Genomic DNA, 18,963 nt, shown 5'->3' on the forward strand with positions numbered 1-18,963 from the left:
AATGCCAGGAAGATCCAGGATGAGATTTCAGCACTTGGTGAAAATATGGGCCCTATACTGAGATGCCCAGAGTGTGTTATAGCACTTACGAGTATGTTGGAATTTTGTTTAAGTTAGAAGTAGTAACAAATAGGATGGCAGGGAAAGAGCAGGAGGGAGCAGAGTCCTACAGGGATTTTGCATATCCATGATCTGAAGCACAAACATGAGCGACTCCAGTGCAGGCTGGGTTGTGTGTTTGAAGAGAAACTATCTAAGACAGCCCAGCCACACAGAAGGACAGGTGGTCCTTTATTCACAATGGTTCAACTTCCAAAGTTTCACCTTTACAACTGTGTGACAACACACATTCACAAGAAAGCACGCTTTGGACATCGATTTCTGATGTTTTCCAGAGGTAGGGGTATGCGGTAAAGAAACTACATCAGTGCCTCATGACACTGGCAATGGGAGCGACCACGCTCTCAGGCAGCCACGGGACCATGAGGGAGAGTAACCAGTACTCCAGTCTGCAGCCCTGTCAGTGTTTTCTGGATTTTTGTGCTCTATGTTTTTGCATCCCATTCTGCCTACAAAATGTACATCCTGGACCTCTTATCACAAAACAAGCCATGTGTCAGCTAATTTTGCCAGCTGAAAGCTATCTCAAGTGTTTGAGCACATTTAAGGTGGACTGAGCTAAGCTATGACATTCAGTAGGTCAGGTGCATTAAATGCCCATTCAATTTGCAATATTTTCAATTTGCAGTTATCACACAGAGATATGACCCATCATGAATCAATGTTTTCACAACTTTTGATAAACACCTTTTCATAATCAACTAGTCATTTTCATAGTAAATTTAATGCAAGAAATCATTTTCAAACTGAGTATGGGTACAAGTATTATATTATTATTAATATTAATACAGTAAGTAGTACTTTTATTTACTAATGGTTATGTTATATGTCCTGTTTCTAATACTTTCTTTTTTTGACAGGCAGAGTTAGACAGTGAGAGAGCGAGACAGACAGAAAGGTCTTCCATCCATTGGTTCACTCCCCAAATGGTCGCTATGGCTGGTGCGCTGCGCCAATCTGAAGCCAGGAGCCAGGTGCTTCTTCCTGGTCTCCCACGTGGGTACAGGGCCCAAGCACTTGGGCCATCCTCCACTGCCCTCCCGGGCCACAGCAGAGAGCTGGACTGGAAGAGGAACAACTGGGACAGAATCCGGCACCCCAACCAGGACTAGAACCTGGGGTGCCGGTGCCACAGGCAGAGGATTAGCCCAGTGAGCTGCGGCGCCGGCCCTGTTTCTAATACTTTTATCTGATAACTTATTGAATTGGAATCAAGACAGGTGTATGGTGCAGTGACTTAAGATACTGCTTGGGACACCAGCAACCCACAACAGAGTGTCTGCTTTTGAGTGCCAGCTCTTCTACTTGCAATGCAGCTCTCGGCTGGCAAGACCTGGGAGGCAATGGAGGATGGCTCGAGTGCTTGGTTTCTGGCACCCACATGGGAAACATGGATAGATTTCTTGGCGCCTGCCACTGGCATGGCCCATTCTTTATTGCTGTAGATATCTGGTGGGTGAAGGGCATAAAGGATTTCTCGCTCGCTCTCTCGTAGATGAAAATAAATAAAAAGTTTTTAACATTAAATAACTGCTCAAAGCTTGTCCAGTACATTTTAGAATGAAAATTCAAGCTTCAGTTTGAAACACATGGGGCATTCTCCCAGATTGGATCATTTCAGCCATGCTTGTTGTTTGTTTTACTATTTCATTTCAATAATTATTGTAATATCGCCTTTGCTCTATAGCAGTAATATATTAAGGAACCACACATACACACACACACACATACACATAATTGATCTCACAAAAGTGCTGTGATCAGTACAAAACACTCTTGGTATAGAAAAATAATGAATACAACTATTTGTTACTACATTCCACAAAATAAAGATAATAATAATGACTGAGGAATAATAAAGTATTACTCTAGAGTTTGGGGATATGGATTTATCTTGCTGGCTCTAGTCTTCCCTCACGTTTGAATGGGACACATTGAGTCACAGACATTTCGGTGAAGCTGTGACAGCAACAATGATGAATGGGGCTTTGAAGACTGAGGGCAATTGCCTCTGACTTCAGCCCTGGGAAAATCTATGAGCCCTGACATCATCTGCGTGTTGCAGGAAGTGAGCGATTCCTTGAGACTTCTGACCCAGACAAGTTTATTTGCTTCCTTTTCCTTGCTCTCTAGTGACTTCTCTGGGCAGCAAACTTAGTCTCCTTCAGTCAAAAAATGAAAAAGCACACGTGATTTGATAAGACTGCTGTAGCTTCACCTATAACCCAGGTGATCATAACATATTTTTTTATTTAGCCTGTATCTCTGTGAATTAAAAGAAAGATAATTATTGGACCATTCTCCAGGTGACCCAGGCAGAAAGTCTGTTTACAATGAGGCCTCTGCATGGGGCAGCAGGAGTTAAAGTGTGAGTTACACTGTTCAGTAGGTCACTTAAGTATCTGACTTGTAGTGTCCTAACTCCCATTTTTTGGACTCCAAACAAGACATGAAACAGCTAAACTTTGGCACAAAAGAATACACTGGTAAGATCCTGAAAGTGATAAAGTTTTTATCTAGCGGGCAGTGAACCTGAAAACATGGGGTGGGGGGAAACAGTTTTCTGCAAAGAACAACAAAGGTAGTCAAGGAACTGAGGAGTGGGCAGCTCACCAGGCTGCTGACCAGTGCTGGGGCAAAAGCCCATCTCTGAAACTCCCCTTGAGCCAGATTCCACAGAATTAACAGATCGACAAACTGCTGTCCATATAGACAAGATGCATGTTTGTTCCACCCTTTCAAGCTTCTGCCTGGGATCAGTGATCACGGCTGTAACTAGCACCGTTTGTGCAATACGAACCTGGAGAGGTGAGAGAGGTTTGCACAGGAAGGGGTGTGCCCCTTAGGGCTGTGCTCCAGGACGACGGCATGACAACCCCAACTCTGCCTTGTGGAGACGATGCTCGGCAATGCTGAAAACACATGAGTTTTCATAAAGAACTATTTAGGGGTCACATTGCATAGATTAGACTTGGCAAAAATATAGTAAGTCCCTCAGCATCATGAATAGTTTTTCGTTGGTTGTAATGGTTGTGCCCTGTCCTCATCAAGACCACCAAGAAAGTACATCGTCTGCCCAGAAAGATAACGGTCTCTTTCATCCTAGGCTATCTCTGTACTAATTCACGTGTTGAACTGTTTTTAGAGATCCATTGTGTACTTAGATATGAGTAGAGTTCATGAGCCTCCATCTGGCAAGATTCTCAGCATTCATCTTGTTAAAACATAAAAAATACATCTGTCCCTCTACCTACTTACAGATCAATTATTATTGTCAGGAGTTAACATTTTTTAGTGCTGAGTAATTTCAAAGAGTTAAGAAAAGTCTTTAGGAAAAGATTTTTAAACAACATACAGGGTCCCTGTGACCTGTGGGTCACAAGATAACCAGGGGGACCTTGCTATGTCCAGATTCTCAACTGTGAGGCAACTGATGAGGCACAGCAGGTGAAGCCACCATCTGGGAAGCCTGCATCCGCTATCAGAGTGCCAGGATCAAGTCCTGCCTCTGCTTATGATCCAGCTGCTTGGAACTGCACATCCAACAGGCAGCAGGTGGCAGCCCCCAAGCACTTGGGTTCCCACCACCCATATGGGAGTTCCTGATTCCTGACTTTGGCCTGGTTCAGCCCCTGCTGCAGCAGACATTTGAGGATTTGAGGGGTAAATCAACAGAAGGAATCTCTCTCTTTTTCTCCTCCTCTTGCCTCCTCCCCAACTCTGCTTTTCAAATAAATAAATATTTAAAAATATCATCTACAACTGCATCACATCTGTGGCCATGGAAGGAGGCAGATTCCCAGGAATGGGAGTAGGACCTCTTGAAGAGGCCTTAATCTTCACTAACTGAACTTGGATACTCAAATAACGCTGCTGCTGCTGCCATGAAACACCACTGAGAAACAGGATAGCCTGTTCTCATAGTTAAATATACACAGGTAAGCTTTATGACCCATCAATTCCTGTCAAGGGTATTCACCCAAATCCAGCTAAAGCATGTCCACAAACAAACTTGGATAAGAATGCACACGGCAGCCTTAATTATGGTAGAAAAAAAGTTAGAAGCAACTCAACATCAACTGGAGAAATGACAAATTTTGGCTTATTACTAAAATGGTGCTCTAATCGGAAACAAAAAGAACAAATGAATTACTCACACAACAGCATGCATGGATCTTAAAAACATTATGTGAAAGGTGTTGGACCAAAATTTACTCATTGCATAATATAATTTGCAAAAACAGGAAAAATACCCTGGTTTGGTTTGTTGGAAATCAGAGAGTGACTCCCACTTCCAAGTGGAAACTGAAGAGACAGCATCTGGGGGCTCTCTAAAGTTCTGGCTGTGCTGTGTCTGGCTCAGGGTGTTGGATACCCTGTGGACAGATGCCACTGCCCATCTAAACAACAATATTTCTGTATCTCATTGAACGGAGATTGTATGGACATAAAATGTTTTTAAATTCTTTTATTCATGAAAGAATTTTATGTATTTCATATACTTAGTTTTAAGAGGAAAATCACTTTCCACGCTGACCCTCCCCCCAAACCTCCCTCTTTCTTATTTTTCTTTTAAATTTTGCAATGACATATTTTCAGTTCTATTCATAATCACAAGCTTAAACCTCCACTAGGCCGTTGCCGCGGCTCACTTGGCTAATCCTCTGCCTGCGGCACTGGCACCCAGGGTTCTAGTCCCGGGTGGGGCGCCGGATTCTGTCCCGGTTGCTCCTTTTCCAGTCCAGCTCTCTGCTGTGGCCCAGGAGTGCAGTGAAGGATGGCCCAGGTCCTCGGGCCCTGCACCTGCAAGGGAGACCAGGAGGAAGCACCTGGCTCCTGGCTTCAGATAGGCATAGGGGCCACTTGGGGGGCGGTGAACCAATGGAAAAAGGAAGACCTTTCTGTCTCTCTCTCTCTCTCACTGCCTAACTCTGCCTGACAAAAAATAAATAAGTAAATAAAATTTAAAAAACTCCACTGAAAAAGAAGTCAACAAGTAGCAAGCAGAAAAACCACTGTTCCTCAAGAGTATAGACAAGGGGTATAAACAATAATCAAATCTCAAAATGTCAATTTCACTCATATATGATACATTTTTTTGGTTCTCTATATATTTAGTTACCACAAATCAGGGAAAACATGATATTTATCTTTTTGGGACTGGCTTATTTCACTAAGCATAAAGGTCTCCAGCAAATGTGTTTTACAATTCTTGTCCTGACAAAACTTCAAGATTTTATGTCACATTTTTCTTTCACTGGTCTCAATTCTGTCTAAATACCTTTAGCACAAATTTCATTATGTTGGGTCTGTGAGAAAGAAAACAACAGATGCAGAACTTTATTATTTATAAACTCATCTGTGTGCCAATGGTCTGTCTCTTTCTAGATTTCTTCTCTCCTTTCCTTATAATCACTGAAAGCCAGCAACTTTGCTTATTAGTAAATGGGGATACATTTTTCTTCACTTTATGGTTCTCCAGAAAGCCCTATGGCAAAATAGTTTTATACAAGTGAATTTAACGGCATCTGTATTCTGAAATAAAATCCCCTGCATCTATGACTGATGATTTTATTCTATGTAATATTAAATGATGATATAAAATATGGATCTGGAATCAATCTTCATATCTGTCTCTTTTCTTTTTCTCTGTGATCTGTATATCTATATCATCTATCTGCAACAAGGTTTATTATATTTTTTTTACATTTTGCATTGAACTTTCTGCTACTTCCTCATTGCATATTCTTTTGAATATTCTATTTATTCATCAGAATTATTGATTTTGCCTAAAGGAAAGTACTAATAAGAATCATATTGACTATTTCCTAAATTCTTGTTGAAACACTTGGACATACAAAGAGATTTTGTTTTCCGTTAATTCACACTTGCTTCTTATGTTGAGTGCTTTGCATTTTGTTCACTGAGTCAGGCATGACATGTTAATCATTTCAACAAAAATAAAGTAAGCACGGTGGCACTCCAAAATGTCTTATTTAGAATACTGACAAATTGTGTGTAGGCTTTGCCTATAGCTTCTGCTTCACCAAAACACTGTTCGAATAACCAAGGCTTTCACCTGTGCTTCTCTAGTTAATGATGGCTTCACAGTTTCTGAAATACTCTGTCAAAGATGATTCTTGCGACAATTGTATAAGTCCACAAAATTCAATTGCTTTCTAAATTGTTTCTATTCATGCTCAGAGATTTGACAATTATTCTGAAAAATTGAGCAGTAAGGCCAAAACGCAATTGGGAAGTGTTTGGTAAGGGGTAAGGTGTGCACTCTTGTGTGAACACTGATAACAAGGTTCATCCTGGTACAGTAATGCCAAAACAGAAAGGACAGGTCTTCAGGGAGAGGAAGCCTCGGATCACTCAGCGCCTCTCTCATCTCTACTCCCTGCAGACTCCAGGCACCTGCAGAGGCTGGGATATTCTGCACTCAAGGAGAACTGGGACCCCATTGCCATTCTGCATAAAGGTATAATCACCTCACTAATGTAGGGACTTTCTTAGACATTTGAAAACAATCTTCACTAATAAACAGAACTGTTCCAGATATTTTACACATTTGTAGTGGCCCAAGGCCATAAAACATGAAGCATACTATTTATCTCAATGACACCCAAACATATAGTTGTTTAATAAGAGTGAATCTGTGAGTTCAAACCAAGAATTTTATACCAAATAAAACTGTAGTATTGTAAAACGTTCACCAGACTGTTGATGTCCCTATAATTTTCCATAGTTAATGTTACTTAGGCTGAATTTAAAAATAATTAATCATCATTACAATTCACCTATGACTAAAAGTTTCAGGTTTGCTGAAAAAAAAAAAAAACAAACTTTTGGGTTATAAAGTATACATTTACAACTGATCCAGCCCAAGAATTAACGACAGGTCAAGACCAGTATTCCTTGCCAGACAGAGGCCAAAGTCCTGGTTTTCCATCCCTGGAAGATTCACTGTCAGTCACAGGACTCCATACCATGCATCTGAGTTCTCTTCTTCCTGAGTCCACTCATCAGAGACTCTGTCAAGATGTGTCCCATCCTAAGAGACCAGTTAGGCTGGCAGCTGCATTGCCCTCATCTCTGCCTCCCTGGCACAGGGTATGTTCCCTGTTCTGCCTTCACAGGGGTTTTCTCTTGCATGTGTTTTCTTACAAGGACATTAATCATCTTCCATCATGGGACCATGGTACTGCAGAATGACCCCATCTTAAGGGAGGAAAGAGAGAGAGAGAGAGAGGGACACACAGAGAGAGACAGAGAAGGAGGGAGAGTGGGAAGGATCTTCCATCCACTGGTTCACTCCCCCAGATGGTTGCAAAGGCCAGCTCTGAGTCAGGTGGAAGCCAGGAGACAGCATCTTCATCAGGGTATCCCACATGGGTGGCAGGTGTCCAAGGGCATGGGCTATCTGCTGCTTTTCCCAGGCTATTACCAGGGAGCTCAGCTGGAAGTGGAGCAGCCTGGTTACAAATCAGCTCCCATACAAAATGCCAGTATTGCAGGTGGTGGCTTACCTACTACACCACAATGCCGACCCCTTTACTTAGAATTTACTTACATCTAGGTGTAAGATTCTATTGTCAAATAGGGTCACATTCGGGCCCTGACAGATGTTGGAGGAGTACACAATGCAGCCCATAACCAATGGGGCCTACACTGTTGCCTGTTTTCTTTCTCACTGTGTCAAGTCCTGTCCCATCCCTACTTGGAAGTTTCTTTGACTTAATCATAAAATGCCATCTCTGTGTGCATCTGCGCCACAGACTTCCGCACCTTTGCTGAGGCAGACCCATTCTTTCCTGGTCCCGATTTTCACACAAGTTCTTAGGACATGAATCACAACACATGTCCTGTATGTGTTGTTCCAATTCAGTGTTTGTTTTCTTTAAAAACTGTTACCATTAGTTCATTTTAAGAATCTATTTTACAATACAATCCCATCAAGATTTCATGCACCAATGCCATCTCACTAGTCCAAGTGATCAATTTTAATTCACAATTGATCACACTGATAGGTCTAAGAGTCAAAGGGATCACACAAACAAGACTAGTGTCTGCGAATACTAACTGATAGAATCAAAAAGGGAGAGAACGATCCAACATGGGATGTGGGATACACAGCAGACTCATAGAATGGCAGATGTCCTAAACAGCACTCTGGCCTCAGAATCAGCCCTTAAGGCACTCAGATCTGGCTGAGGAGCCCATGAGAGTATTTTAGGCGTGGAAAGCCAAGACACTCTGGCAAAAACAAAACAAAACAAAACAAAAAAACAAACAAACAAACAAAAAAAACAAACCCTAAATGAAAGATCTCCGCGAGTAAGATCCCAGTAGAAAGAACAGGCCATCAAAGAAGGAGGTACCTTTCTCTGAAGGTAAGAGAGAACTTCCACTTTGACTATGACCTTGTCTAAATAAGATCGAAGTTAGCGAACTCAAGAGGCTTCCATAGCCTTGGAAACTCATGACTAGAGCCTAGGGAGATTTCTGACGCCATAAACAATAGTGTCAAATTGTTAAGTCAACAACAGGAGTCACTGTGTACTTACTCCTTATGTGGGATCTCTGTCCTTAATGTGTTATCCAATGTGAATTAATGCTATAACTCGTACTCAAACAGTGTTTTACACTTTGTGTTTCTGTGTGGGTGCAAACTGATGAAATCTTAATATATACTAAATGGATCTTCTGTATATAAAGATAATTGAAAATGAATCCTGATGTGAATGGAAGGGGAGAGCAAGCAGGAGATGGGAGGGTTGCGGGTGGGAGGGAAGTTATAGGGGGAGAAAAGCCATTTTAATCCATAAGCTGTACTTTGGAAATTTATATTTACTAAATAAAGTTTAAAAAAAAAGAAAAGGGAAGAAAAAAAAAGAATCTATTTGACCACAACTTTTTGAGCATCTGACACTGTATATTATTGTTATGCTAGTTCTTGATTTTATAAAAAAAAAAAAACTGAATCCTTTATCTGTACTTAAATTATTGATAGTCATTTAGTCTACTTGAAAAAGTTACATCTGTGGTCTACACATATAAGCCTTTCAGTCCACAAGCACGGCATGGCTCTTTGATTTCTTTTACCAGCATTTTCTGATTTTTATCATATATATCCTGTACATATTTTGTTATATTTACATATTTTATTTCTGGGGAATGATAATGGGTACTTAGTATATTGATTTTAATTGTTCATTGTTAGTGTACAAAAAATGACTAATTATCCATGCCAACTTTGTATCCTTCAAACACATTAAACTCACTTGTGAACTCTTAATAATTTTGTTTTTGTAGATTCCTGTCACTGGGGAGATTTTTACTTCTTTTAAACTTGCCATTTTTAATCTTCTTCTTGCCTTCAGCACACCTTCCTGACCCAGAAGCAGTGAGAATGGCAGTGATGATGAGCTTCCATGGCTCCTCCTCTCCAACAGGGGGAGGCGCTCAGCAGCTCCTGGGATGCAAGCCACAGATTCTTTCTAATGGGTGTTCACTTTCACATGGAGGAACTCACCTTCTTCCCCAGTACTGTTTTATTCTTGGTCACCACTGGATGTTAATTTTGTGGAATGAATTTTCTTCACTTATGGATACAATTATGCGCTATTTTTCTCGTTAATTTGCTAATATTTTAATTAAACTAACTGAAGAGAAAATTGAGAGTTTTGGCACAGACTGTGGTACTCTTTGGTACACATATTGCTTTTGTTGGAAGAATGTCCTGTAAAAGTCAATTAGGTCAAAATGATTGATGGTGACACTAAGTCTTCAGTATTCTTGCTGATATTCTGTCTCTTTCTCTCTGCTTCTTCTGTAAATTACTGAGAAGAGCAGGCTGAACTCACCAAGAAAAAGCATGTGTTTCTCTCTATTTCTTTTTGGCTTTATCAGTTCTTGCACCATTCTCTTTAAAGTTATATTGCTCAATACATACATTGTCTAATTACTGTAGAACTCAAAATTTCAAAAAAGAACCAATTTGGAGACTCACATTAAACTATTTCCAAATTTACTGCAAAGAAATGGTAATCAAGAGAGTGTGGTTTTAGCAAAAAGGGGGACATAAATATTAATGGCAGTGAATAGAGAACTCAGAAATAGACTCACCCTCCAAAAGATCAACAATAAGGGTGCCACAACTATTCAACTGAGAAAGCACACCATCAGTGCAGTACAATAGAAAAAAGGTAGAACGGAAAAAAGGATGGAAAGGAGGAAAAGAGAGTTGATCCACACTTCAGTATATAAAGATTTATGTCGAAATGTACTGCTGCGGCCAGCGCTGTGGCTCAGCAGGTTAAGGCCCTGGCCTGAAGCACTGGCATCCCATATGGGCGCCGGTTCAAGTCCCACTGCTCCTCTTCCGATTCAGCTCTCTGCCATGATCTGGGAAAGGAGTGGAAGATGGCCCAAGCACTTGGGCCCCTGCACCTGTGTGGGAGACCTGGAAGAAGCTCCTGGCTCCTTGCTTCGGATGGGCGCAATTAGGCATAGAAGGAACATATCTGAAAATAATAAGGGCTATATTTGACAAACCAACTGCCAATATCATACTAAATGAAGAAACACTGAAAGCATTTCCCTCAGATCTGGAATGAGACAAGGATGTCCACTTCCACTACTCTTACTCAATATAGTGTTGGAAATGTTAGCAAAAGCAATTTGGGAGGAGAAAAATAAAGGGCATCAGAATTGGAAAGGAGGAAGTCAAAATATCCATTTTTGCAGATGACATTAAGTTGTACATGGAGAAACCTGAACACTCCACCAAAAAGCTATGAGAACTGATAAACCAATCTAGAAAGTTGCAGGTTACAAAATCAACACACAAAACCAAAGAGCATCAGCAACTAATGGTGATCCTGCCCAAAGAGAAATAGGGAAAAAAATTAAGAAACCCCCCTCACAATAGCCACAAAACTCCATAAATATTTAGGAATAGATTTAACCAAAGAAGTGAATGATCTCTACAATGAAAATTATAAACATTGATGAAAGAAATCATCAAGGACACAAAAATGGAATGATAGCCTTTGCTCATAGACTAGAATTAATATAGTTAAAATGCCTATAATGACCTAAAGAAATATGCAGATTTAAAGCAATCCCTATCAAAATACCAATGACATCTTTTATAGAATTAGAATAAGTAATCTTAAAATTCATCACAAAAGACCCAGAACTACCAATGCAATCCTGAAGAAAAAAAATCAAGCTGGAGTAAGGCATACTGCAAAACTAAAACAAGTGAAACAGCATGGTATTGTCAGAAAAACAAGACACATACATAAATGAAACAGAATAGAGAATCCAGAAATTAATCCATGTATATACATCCAATTGATTTTTGACAGAAGTTTCCAGATCATACACTAGAGAAGGGATCATTTCTTCAATAAATATTTCTGCCAACAACTGTATGTATGTATGCGGAAGAATGAAATTATATGCCTACCTCTAATCACATACAAAAATCAACTCATAATGGATCAAAGACCTAAATTTAATACCTGAGACTATTAAGTTACTGAAAGAAAACATAGGAAAAATATTTCAAGACACTGGTATAGGTGATGACTTCTTCATAAGACCCCTAAAGCACAGGTAACAAAAGCAAAACTAAACAAATGAGATTATATCAAACTCAGAAGCTTCTGCACATCAAAGGAAATAATCAATAGAGTCAAGAGACATCCCACAGAATGTGAAAAAAATTACAAGCTACATATCCAACAAAAGATTAATGTCTAGAATATATTAGCAACTTAAACTCAACAACATAGAAGCAACCAATCCAATTAAGAAATAGGCAAAGGAACCTAATGGACAGTTCTCAACAGAAGAAACACAAAGGGCCAACAAATATAAGGATATAAATGCTCAACATCACTAGTTATCAGGGAAATACATATCAAAATCATAATAAGCTATTCCGTCACTCAAGTCAGAATTGCTATAATCCAAAAGACAGAAAGTATAAGTGCTGGCAAGGATATGGAAAAAGGGGAGACACTTACATACTGTCGTGTAATGTAAATTAGTATAGCCATTGTGGAAAACAGCATGGAGATTAAAAAAAAAAAAAAAAAAAAAAAAAAAACAAGAAATAAACTTGCCATATGATCCAGCAATCCCACGACTCACATATGCCCAATGTACTTATTTTGTGTGTAATAAAAAAATAACATTGGTCCTTAACTATATAAGCTTATTCCTCAAAATATCAATATATAAGGAATAAAATTCAAGTCATAAGGTTAGATATTTATAAATATAACACAACAGCATGTACTGTATTCAGAATTACTTTCTATAACCACGTTATTATTTTCTATAACCACATACTTTATTTTTTTTAACTTTTATTTAATGAATATAAATTTCCAAAGTACAACTTATGGATTACAATGGCTTCCCCCCCATACCGTCCCTCCCACCCACAACCCTCCCCTTTCCCACTCCCTCTCCCCTTCCATTCACATCAAGATTCATTTTCGATTATCTTAATATACAGAAGATCAGCTTAGTATACATTAAGTAAGGATTTCAACAGTTTGCTCCCACACAGAAACATAAAGTGGAAAATAATAGATGATTTTTTTAAATGATGATGAAATCAGATCAGACCTATTGTCATGTTTAATCCCAGCGAGAGTCAAGTTGGGAATTGATAATTTCTTTTTTTTTTTTTTTTACAGAAGATCAGTTTAGTATACATTAAGTAAAGATTTCAACAGTTTGCACCCACATAGAAACACAAAGTGAAATATACTGTTTGAGTACTCGTTCTAGCATTAAGCCTCAATGTACAGCACATTAAGGACAGAGATCCTACATGAGGAGTAAGTGCACCATGACTCCTGTTGTTGACTTTATAAATTGACACTCCTGTTTATGGCATCAGTAATCTCTCTATGCACCAGTCATGAGTTTCCAAGGCTATGGAAGCCCCTTGAGTTCTCCGACTCTTGTCTTGTTTAGACAAGGTCATAGTCAAAGTGGAGGTTCTCTCCTCCCTACAGAGAAAGGTACCTCCTTCTTTGATGACCTGTTCTTTCCACTGGGATCTCACTCACAGAGATCTTTTTGCCAGAGTGTCTTGGCTTTCCATGCCTGAAATACTCTCATGGGCTTTTCAGCCAGATCGGAATGACTTTAGGGCTGATTCTGAGGCCAGAGTGCTATTTAGGACATCTGCCATTCTATGAGTCTGCTGAGTATCTCACTTCCCATGTTGGATCACTCTCCCCTTTATTTATTCTATCGGTTAGTGTTAGCAGGTACTAGACTTGTTTATGTGCTCCCTTTGACTCTTAGTCCTTTCATTATGCTCAATTGTGAACTGAAATTGATCACTTGGAATAGTGAGATGGCATTGGTACATGCCACCTTGATTATAACCACGTACTTTAAACAGTTAAACTATATTGAGGATAGGGAAAACAACATAAGCAAACCAGGTAATTCTATGCATTAATTTCCACATAAAGTTTTGTTGTATTTTAGATCTTAGGCCTTATATTCATTAAACTTTTAAACTGCATAGTGGATGGTAGAGAGTTTTTTCTTTAATTTGAGTACTGGCAGTGCTGCAGCTGGGCATCTAAACCAGGCATCCCCAAGGAGGACATCACGATAAACCAGAGGCTTCTCTGTGGCTGGAGAAGCCACAATTCAGCGGGGGGCAAAGGGACCACTGGGAGGAGACCACACGAGGTGAGGGGCTGCTAGGCTTCCTTTCTGTCGACAGTTGGGACAAATGAAGAGGACCAGAGAGGCTCCACTCCAGAGAAAGTAGCACTTGTGTGTGTACCTGTGTCTGTGTCTGCATGTGTGCTGTTGAGCACGTGTTTGTATTTGTAGGCATGTGTGTTGATCATGTATGTGTAACTGTAGCCTTGTGTGTTGTTGAACGTGTGTGTGTGCTTGCAGGCATGTGTGTGTTGAGTATATATGTATAAGTGTAGGCATGTGAGTTGTTGAGTATGTTTGTATGTGTAGTCATGCATGCTGGTGAGTATGTGTATTTGTAGGCGTGTGTATGTGTGTTTGTATGTGTAAGTGCATATGCACCTGTTACGTCCTGCACACTTCCTTTTTCACCCTACATATGTTTACCAAACCACTTTTTATTCTAATATAGCTGCTATAAGAAATATAAGGTACTGCAGAATAAGGATTCTGCCCCCAAAGAACTTAGATTTCCTTTGAGTGGATCTAAGAACACAATGTTCCCAGTAGCAGTATTTTCAGAAAAATAAAGCATGAAAGAATCAAAATCTTCATGGTTGTACGAAATGGTTGGGTTTGCTTAGAAAAGACACAGAATACAGGAAGACACATTTTCAGGAAAAACAATGCAGTCCGTCCTCAGGGGTCAAAGCAGGACGAAGCTATTGACACATCTGGACAGCGTCATTTAGGGAAAGTTCACCACCACAATTTTGATGGATCACTTTCTGGCCCTTTATTTGCACAGGTCTAGAAACATGCAGTGTATGGAACACAAAATGTCAAAACTTGGTTTTTTCTCACTTAACAAAATAACTGTTTCCTCTATCACCCAGCTATTCCTTTAAGATGCACGTTTTCTTTCATAGTTGAACCGTGATTTACTTAAGTAGCTTCCACATTTGAAATTCGCATTAAGATGATTAAGAAAGGTGTGACATATTTAAATAATCTTGCATCACCTGCAGCTGAACATGATTTGCAGGGACGCAGGACATGCAGCAGTGCTGCATCTCAGTCATCAACCCGTCCTTTAATTGCCTTGGTGGCTGCATGGGCGAAGGCTCAGGGAGGGCAGTGGATAGACTGGCATTAGTGTCTTTTCCCAGGAGTGTGGAGCACCACACCAGGTGCAACTAAACAGGACTCTTTGTCTGAGGCCAAGGCAGGCAATCTCCGAAATTGTTTCACATTTTTAGTTGAAAGACAGTGAAAGACAAAGAGAGAGAGATCTTCCATCTCCTGGTTCCCTCCCCCAGTGTCCATGACAGTGAGAGTTGAACAAGGCCAAAGCCAGGAGACGAGAACTCCACATGAGTGGCAGGCCCCTAAGTACCTGAGCCATCTCCGGTGCCTCCCAGGGTCTTTGTAGGCCACCAGCTGGTATGGAAGCAGAGGAGCCCAGACTGGAACCAAGGCATTTCCATACGGGTCATGGGTGTCTCAAGCAGTGACTGAACTGCCTCCCCCCAAGCCCACCTCTCAGTTGGGTTGCTGGGGACTGCTGTGGACACTGAGGGGATGGACAGCCTCTGCATTTCCTGCTGTGCATCCTGTTTCATCTAAAAAGAGGCAGCTGTGTGTATGTACATCCTCCGTCTGAAGTTGTCCCCTAAGCCCCATAACCAGCCTGCAAGCTGCTCCTTCCCTCACACATTTCTGGGAAGATTTCATATTCTGTATGCTGTGAGAATACAGTCTTCACAGGGGATGGATTCTATACAAAGAAATAAAACAGGGAAGTCATTTTTTAAATACGTATCCATCACCTAATGGATAATTGATACAAATAGAAAAGGATTCGAATAATGAATAAAGTATTTTTAAATAACTTACTGTCGGGCCAGCGCCGCGGCTCACTAGGCTAATCCTCCGCCTTGCGGCGCCGGCACACCGGGTTCTAGTCCCGGTTGGGGTGCTGGATTCTGTCCCGGCTGCCCCTCTTCCAGGCCAGCTCTCTGCTGTGGCCAGGGAGTGCAGTGGAGGATGGCCCAAGTGCTTGGGCCCTGCACCCCATGGGAGACCAGGAGAAGCACCTGGCTCCTGGCTTCAGATCAGCGCGGTGCGCCGGCCGCAGCGGCGGCCATTGGAGGGTGAACCAACGGCAAAAGGAAGACCTTTCTCTCTGTCTCTACCTCTCTCATGGTCCACTCTGCCTGTCAAAAAAAAAAAAAAAAAAAAAAAAAAAAAAAAACAACTTACTGTCTTCAGAAGAGGAAAATTCAGAGGTGCAAACGCCCTGCTACACATTCTTTATTGAGTCTGTTTCGGCAGCACCTTTGTGTTCTTTAATATCTTTTCTTTTTATCATTCAGTTTTGAAAACTTAATTCTCCCTGCTGCATTTTGAGCCATCAAAAGTACATCCAGAACAAGGAAAGTTCTTAAATTTGCTTTTTATGAGAGCAGAGGTCCCTGCATGGAGCAGGAAAGAAACAAACTCGGAAGATGGGTGATAGGTGTGGGGAGATGCTGCGGAGCGCCGCTGAGTCCAGGTGCAGGCTCCCCAGGAGGCCTTGTTGGCTCCTCCTCAGCAGAGCTGCTGCTGAGGCCTGCTGTGGATGCTTAACAGTTAAAATTTTCTAGCAATATATGGGGAAAAATCATATAAAATTAGAAATGAAATCCTCATTGTTTTCCTGAAGTCTAAAAGATGGTCTCAGCACATGGCTTTTCTTAATCACATGCATTTCTAGCATGCTTTCTTATTTAGCTGGCCATATATGTGGAGATTTGATGAGAAGTCTATTTAAAACAAATTGTTAATTATCAAGGTAAATCTTTTTTTAAAAAGATTTATTTATTTATTTGAAAGTCAGAGTTACAGGAGAGAGGAATGGCAGAGAGAGAGGTCTTCCATCTGCTGGTTCACTTGCAAATTGTCCACAATGGCCGGAGCTGCGCCAATCCGAAGCCAGGAGCCAGGAGCTTCTTCTGGGTCTCCCACGCAGGTGCAGGGGCCCAAAGACTTGGGCCATCTTCTACTGCTTTCCCAGGCCATAGCAGAGAGCTGGACTGGAAGATGAGCAGCCAGGACTAGAACCAGAGCATTAACTCGCTGTGCTACAGCGCTGGCCCCTCCAGGTAAATCTTATGTGGCAGATGTAACAAATCAGTGTGGATCAAGTCACCTGCAAGTGTGCTGAATGGCATCAGATAGGGAAGCCACAGCCATGGTCCCTGGATTCCATGGGCAGCACTTGGATATCTGCAGACGTTACTGTGAATTATTCTCAAAATGAGTTGGTGACAGGCAGCATGAAGCAGTAGTGTATCAGGTAGTCACCTTGTGAACAGTGCACTGTGTCTTTCCTGGGTTCTGGGACACCCACTTCCCTGATCCCAGTACCCCACCTGGCTGGCTCCATCCAGTAGCCAGGATTCCTTCTGCTTTCCCTGCCTTGTCTGCCTAAATCGTAAACTTAGTCTTGCACTGCTTAATTACTGCAATGCAGTTGAAAGGTTTACACAAGACGGCCAGTCTTCGATTCTGAGCAGAACTAGTGCTTGTGTCGACAGATTTGATTTCCTATGAAGCACAGAAGTCACTGCTACTAGGCTGGTGTTGGAGGTGACAGTGAAGTGAAGCTTCGTGGATTCTGGAATGGGACTCAGGTTTTCAATCTGGCTGTGCTGGTGGACAGCTCTAGCACTGGCTGTGTCACTGACCTCTCTGTATTTGGTGCTCAGCTACAAAACGGAGGCCATGATTCCCAGTACGCGTGGTTGTTAGGAGTTAGACGTGCCCTGGTTGAATTTCTCAGTTACGTTCGTCCAGAGAGTGGTGGGTTCCCCAGCGTCCATCCCCGAAGCCCTCACAGAGGTCCCACCACATGGGCTCGATAAGGATCCTGGGTGACCTCATACCTCAGGGACGAGGCAGATTCCTAACATGAATACTACGAAAACCAGGCAGACGGAGATTCACCTACTTAAAGTTCTGCTCATGCTCACATCCTTGGTTTCACTTTAGAGCCACTTAGATATTACTCATTTCAGGCCTCACAGCTGCTGTCTCAGGTAGGACTTCAAAAACTTCCTAACATCACAGAATCAAATTTGGAAATAGCTGCAAATAGCACATTGGCAGAGCTTATTTCTTCTTCCTTCCTCACAAAAATTTATGCGTACATATGGAGAGTGTTTCTTTTTCCCTAATCTTTTCTGCTGTTAACTATCTTCAAGTAAACAGAAAAGATATATAGGATTTTCACCCATCACTTCTAAGTATCTGAGACACTGCAGGATTTAGCACTCACACTTAAGTCGTAGTTGAGATTTTTCACACAAAACATAAAAACTGCATGTATTATTATCAGTGATAAGTTCTAAGTTGAAATCAATTTTTACCCTCACATGTCAAAATAGGATACTTAGATCTAAGAAAGCCAGTGAAGTAACTGCTGTCCACACCTTGTTAGCGTGCTTCTCCTGCACTACAGGACGGCACAGCAGCTGAAAGGCATGCTCTCTTCCAACTGTCATGTTCTGTACCACGATCAGCTCATCCACTTGTCTGGGTTTTAGTAAGCATGAAGGTCTGCCTTGCACCAAAGAAAACTTAGTGCACTATAATCTAAATCTTAGGAGACTTCTGCTTATGTCGACATAATTTAATTTTAGACCGTTTTTAAAACATGTAAAAATCTGCTTCTTGGTGCAATGAAAATGACGGATAATTTTCTCTCTGGATGATTTTCAGAACAGCTGGCAGATTTTTAAATGGTGGTGAACTAACAGAGTAGGCAGTAAACTGGGGACAGTCCTAGCTAAGCACGGGCTGCAAACTCCTGTCCCCTTGGTAGGAGCAGAACCACAACACAGGCAGACAAAGCTCGCTGTGAGCCAAGCTGACCCACTGGCTTCCCTGCAAGGCTGTGTTGTGGTGCTTTTTATTCTGTGTCTGTGTTGATGCAGTTTTTTATACACACCATTTGAGTGCAGCTCAGCCAGGAGCTGCAGGCAGGATAGGGCTTACGATGGGGGACGGGGGACAGGACAGGGCCTGACCGTGCTGCAGCACTAACGGAGTGCTGTGGAGAAGCTCTGGACTGCTAGGACCACGCCGCTGGCTCCTTGGTCTCCAGCC

General features: G+C 41.4%; 1 protein-coding gene across 13 annotated transcripts in view; it reads right to left on the reverse strand.

Annotated features, from left to right (window-relative positions):
- The window catches only part of CNTN6 (contactin 6), a 470,116-nt gene that overhangs the window by 407,328 nt on the left and 43,825 nt on the right, over positions 1–18,963 (reverse strand). Inside the window, exon 3 of one of the 13 annotated variants that reach the window (XM_051831863.2) lies at positions 2,921–3,032. The exons of the other annotated variants lie outside the window; for them this stretch is intronic. The gene's annotated coding sequence lies outside the window, so the exon portion shown is untranslated. The remainder of the gene's footprint in view (positions 1–2,920; positions 3,033–18,963) is intronic. 13 annotated transcript variants of the gene reach the window in all.

The sequence above is a fragment of the Oryctolagus cuniculus genome, chromosome 10 (assembly GCF_964237555.1).
Source record: "Oryctolagus cuniculus chromosome 10, mOryCun1.1, whole genome shotgun sequence".
Lineage (NCBI taxonomy): Eukaryota > Metazoa > Chordata > Mammalia > Lagomorpha > Leporidae > Oryctolagus > Oryctolagus cuniculus.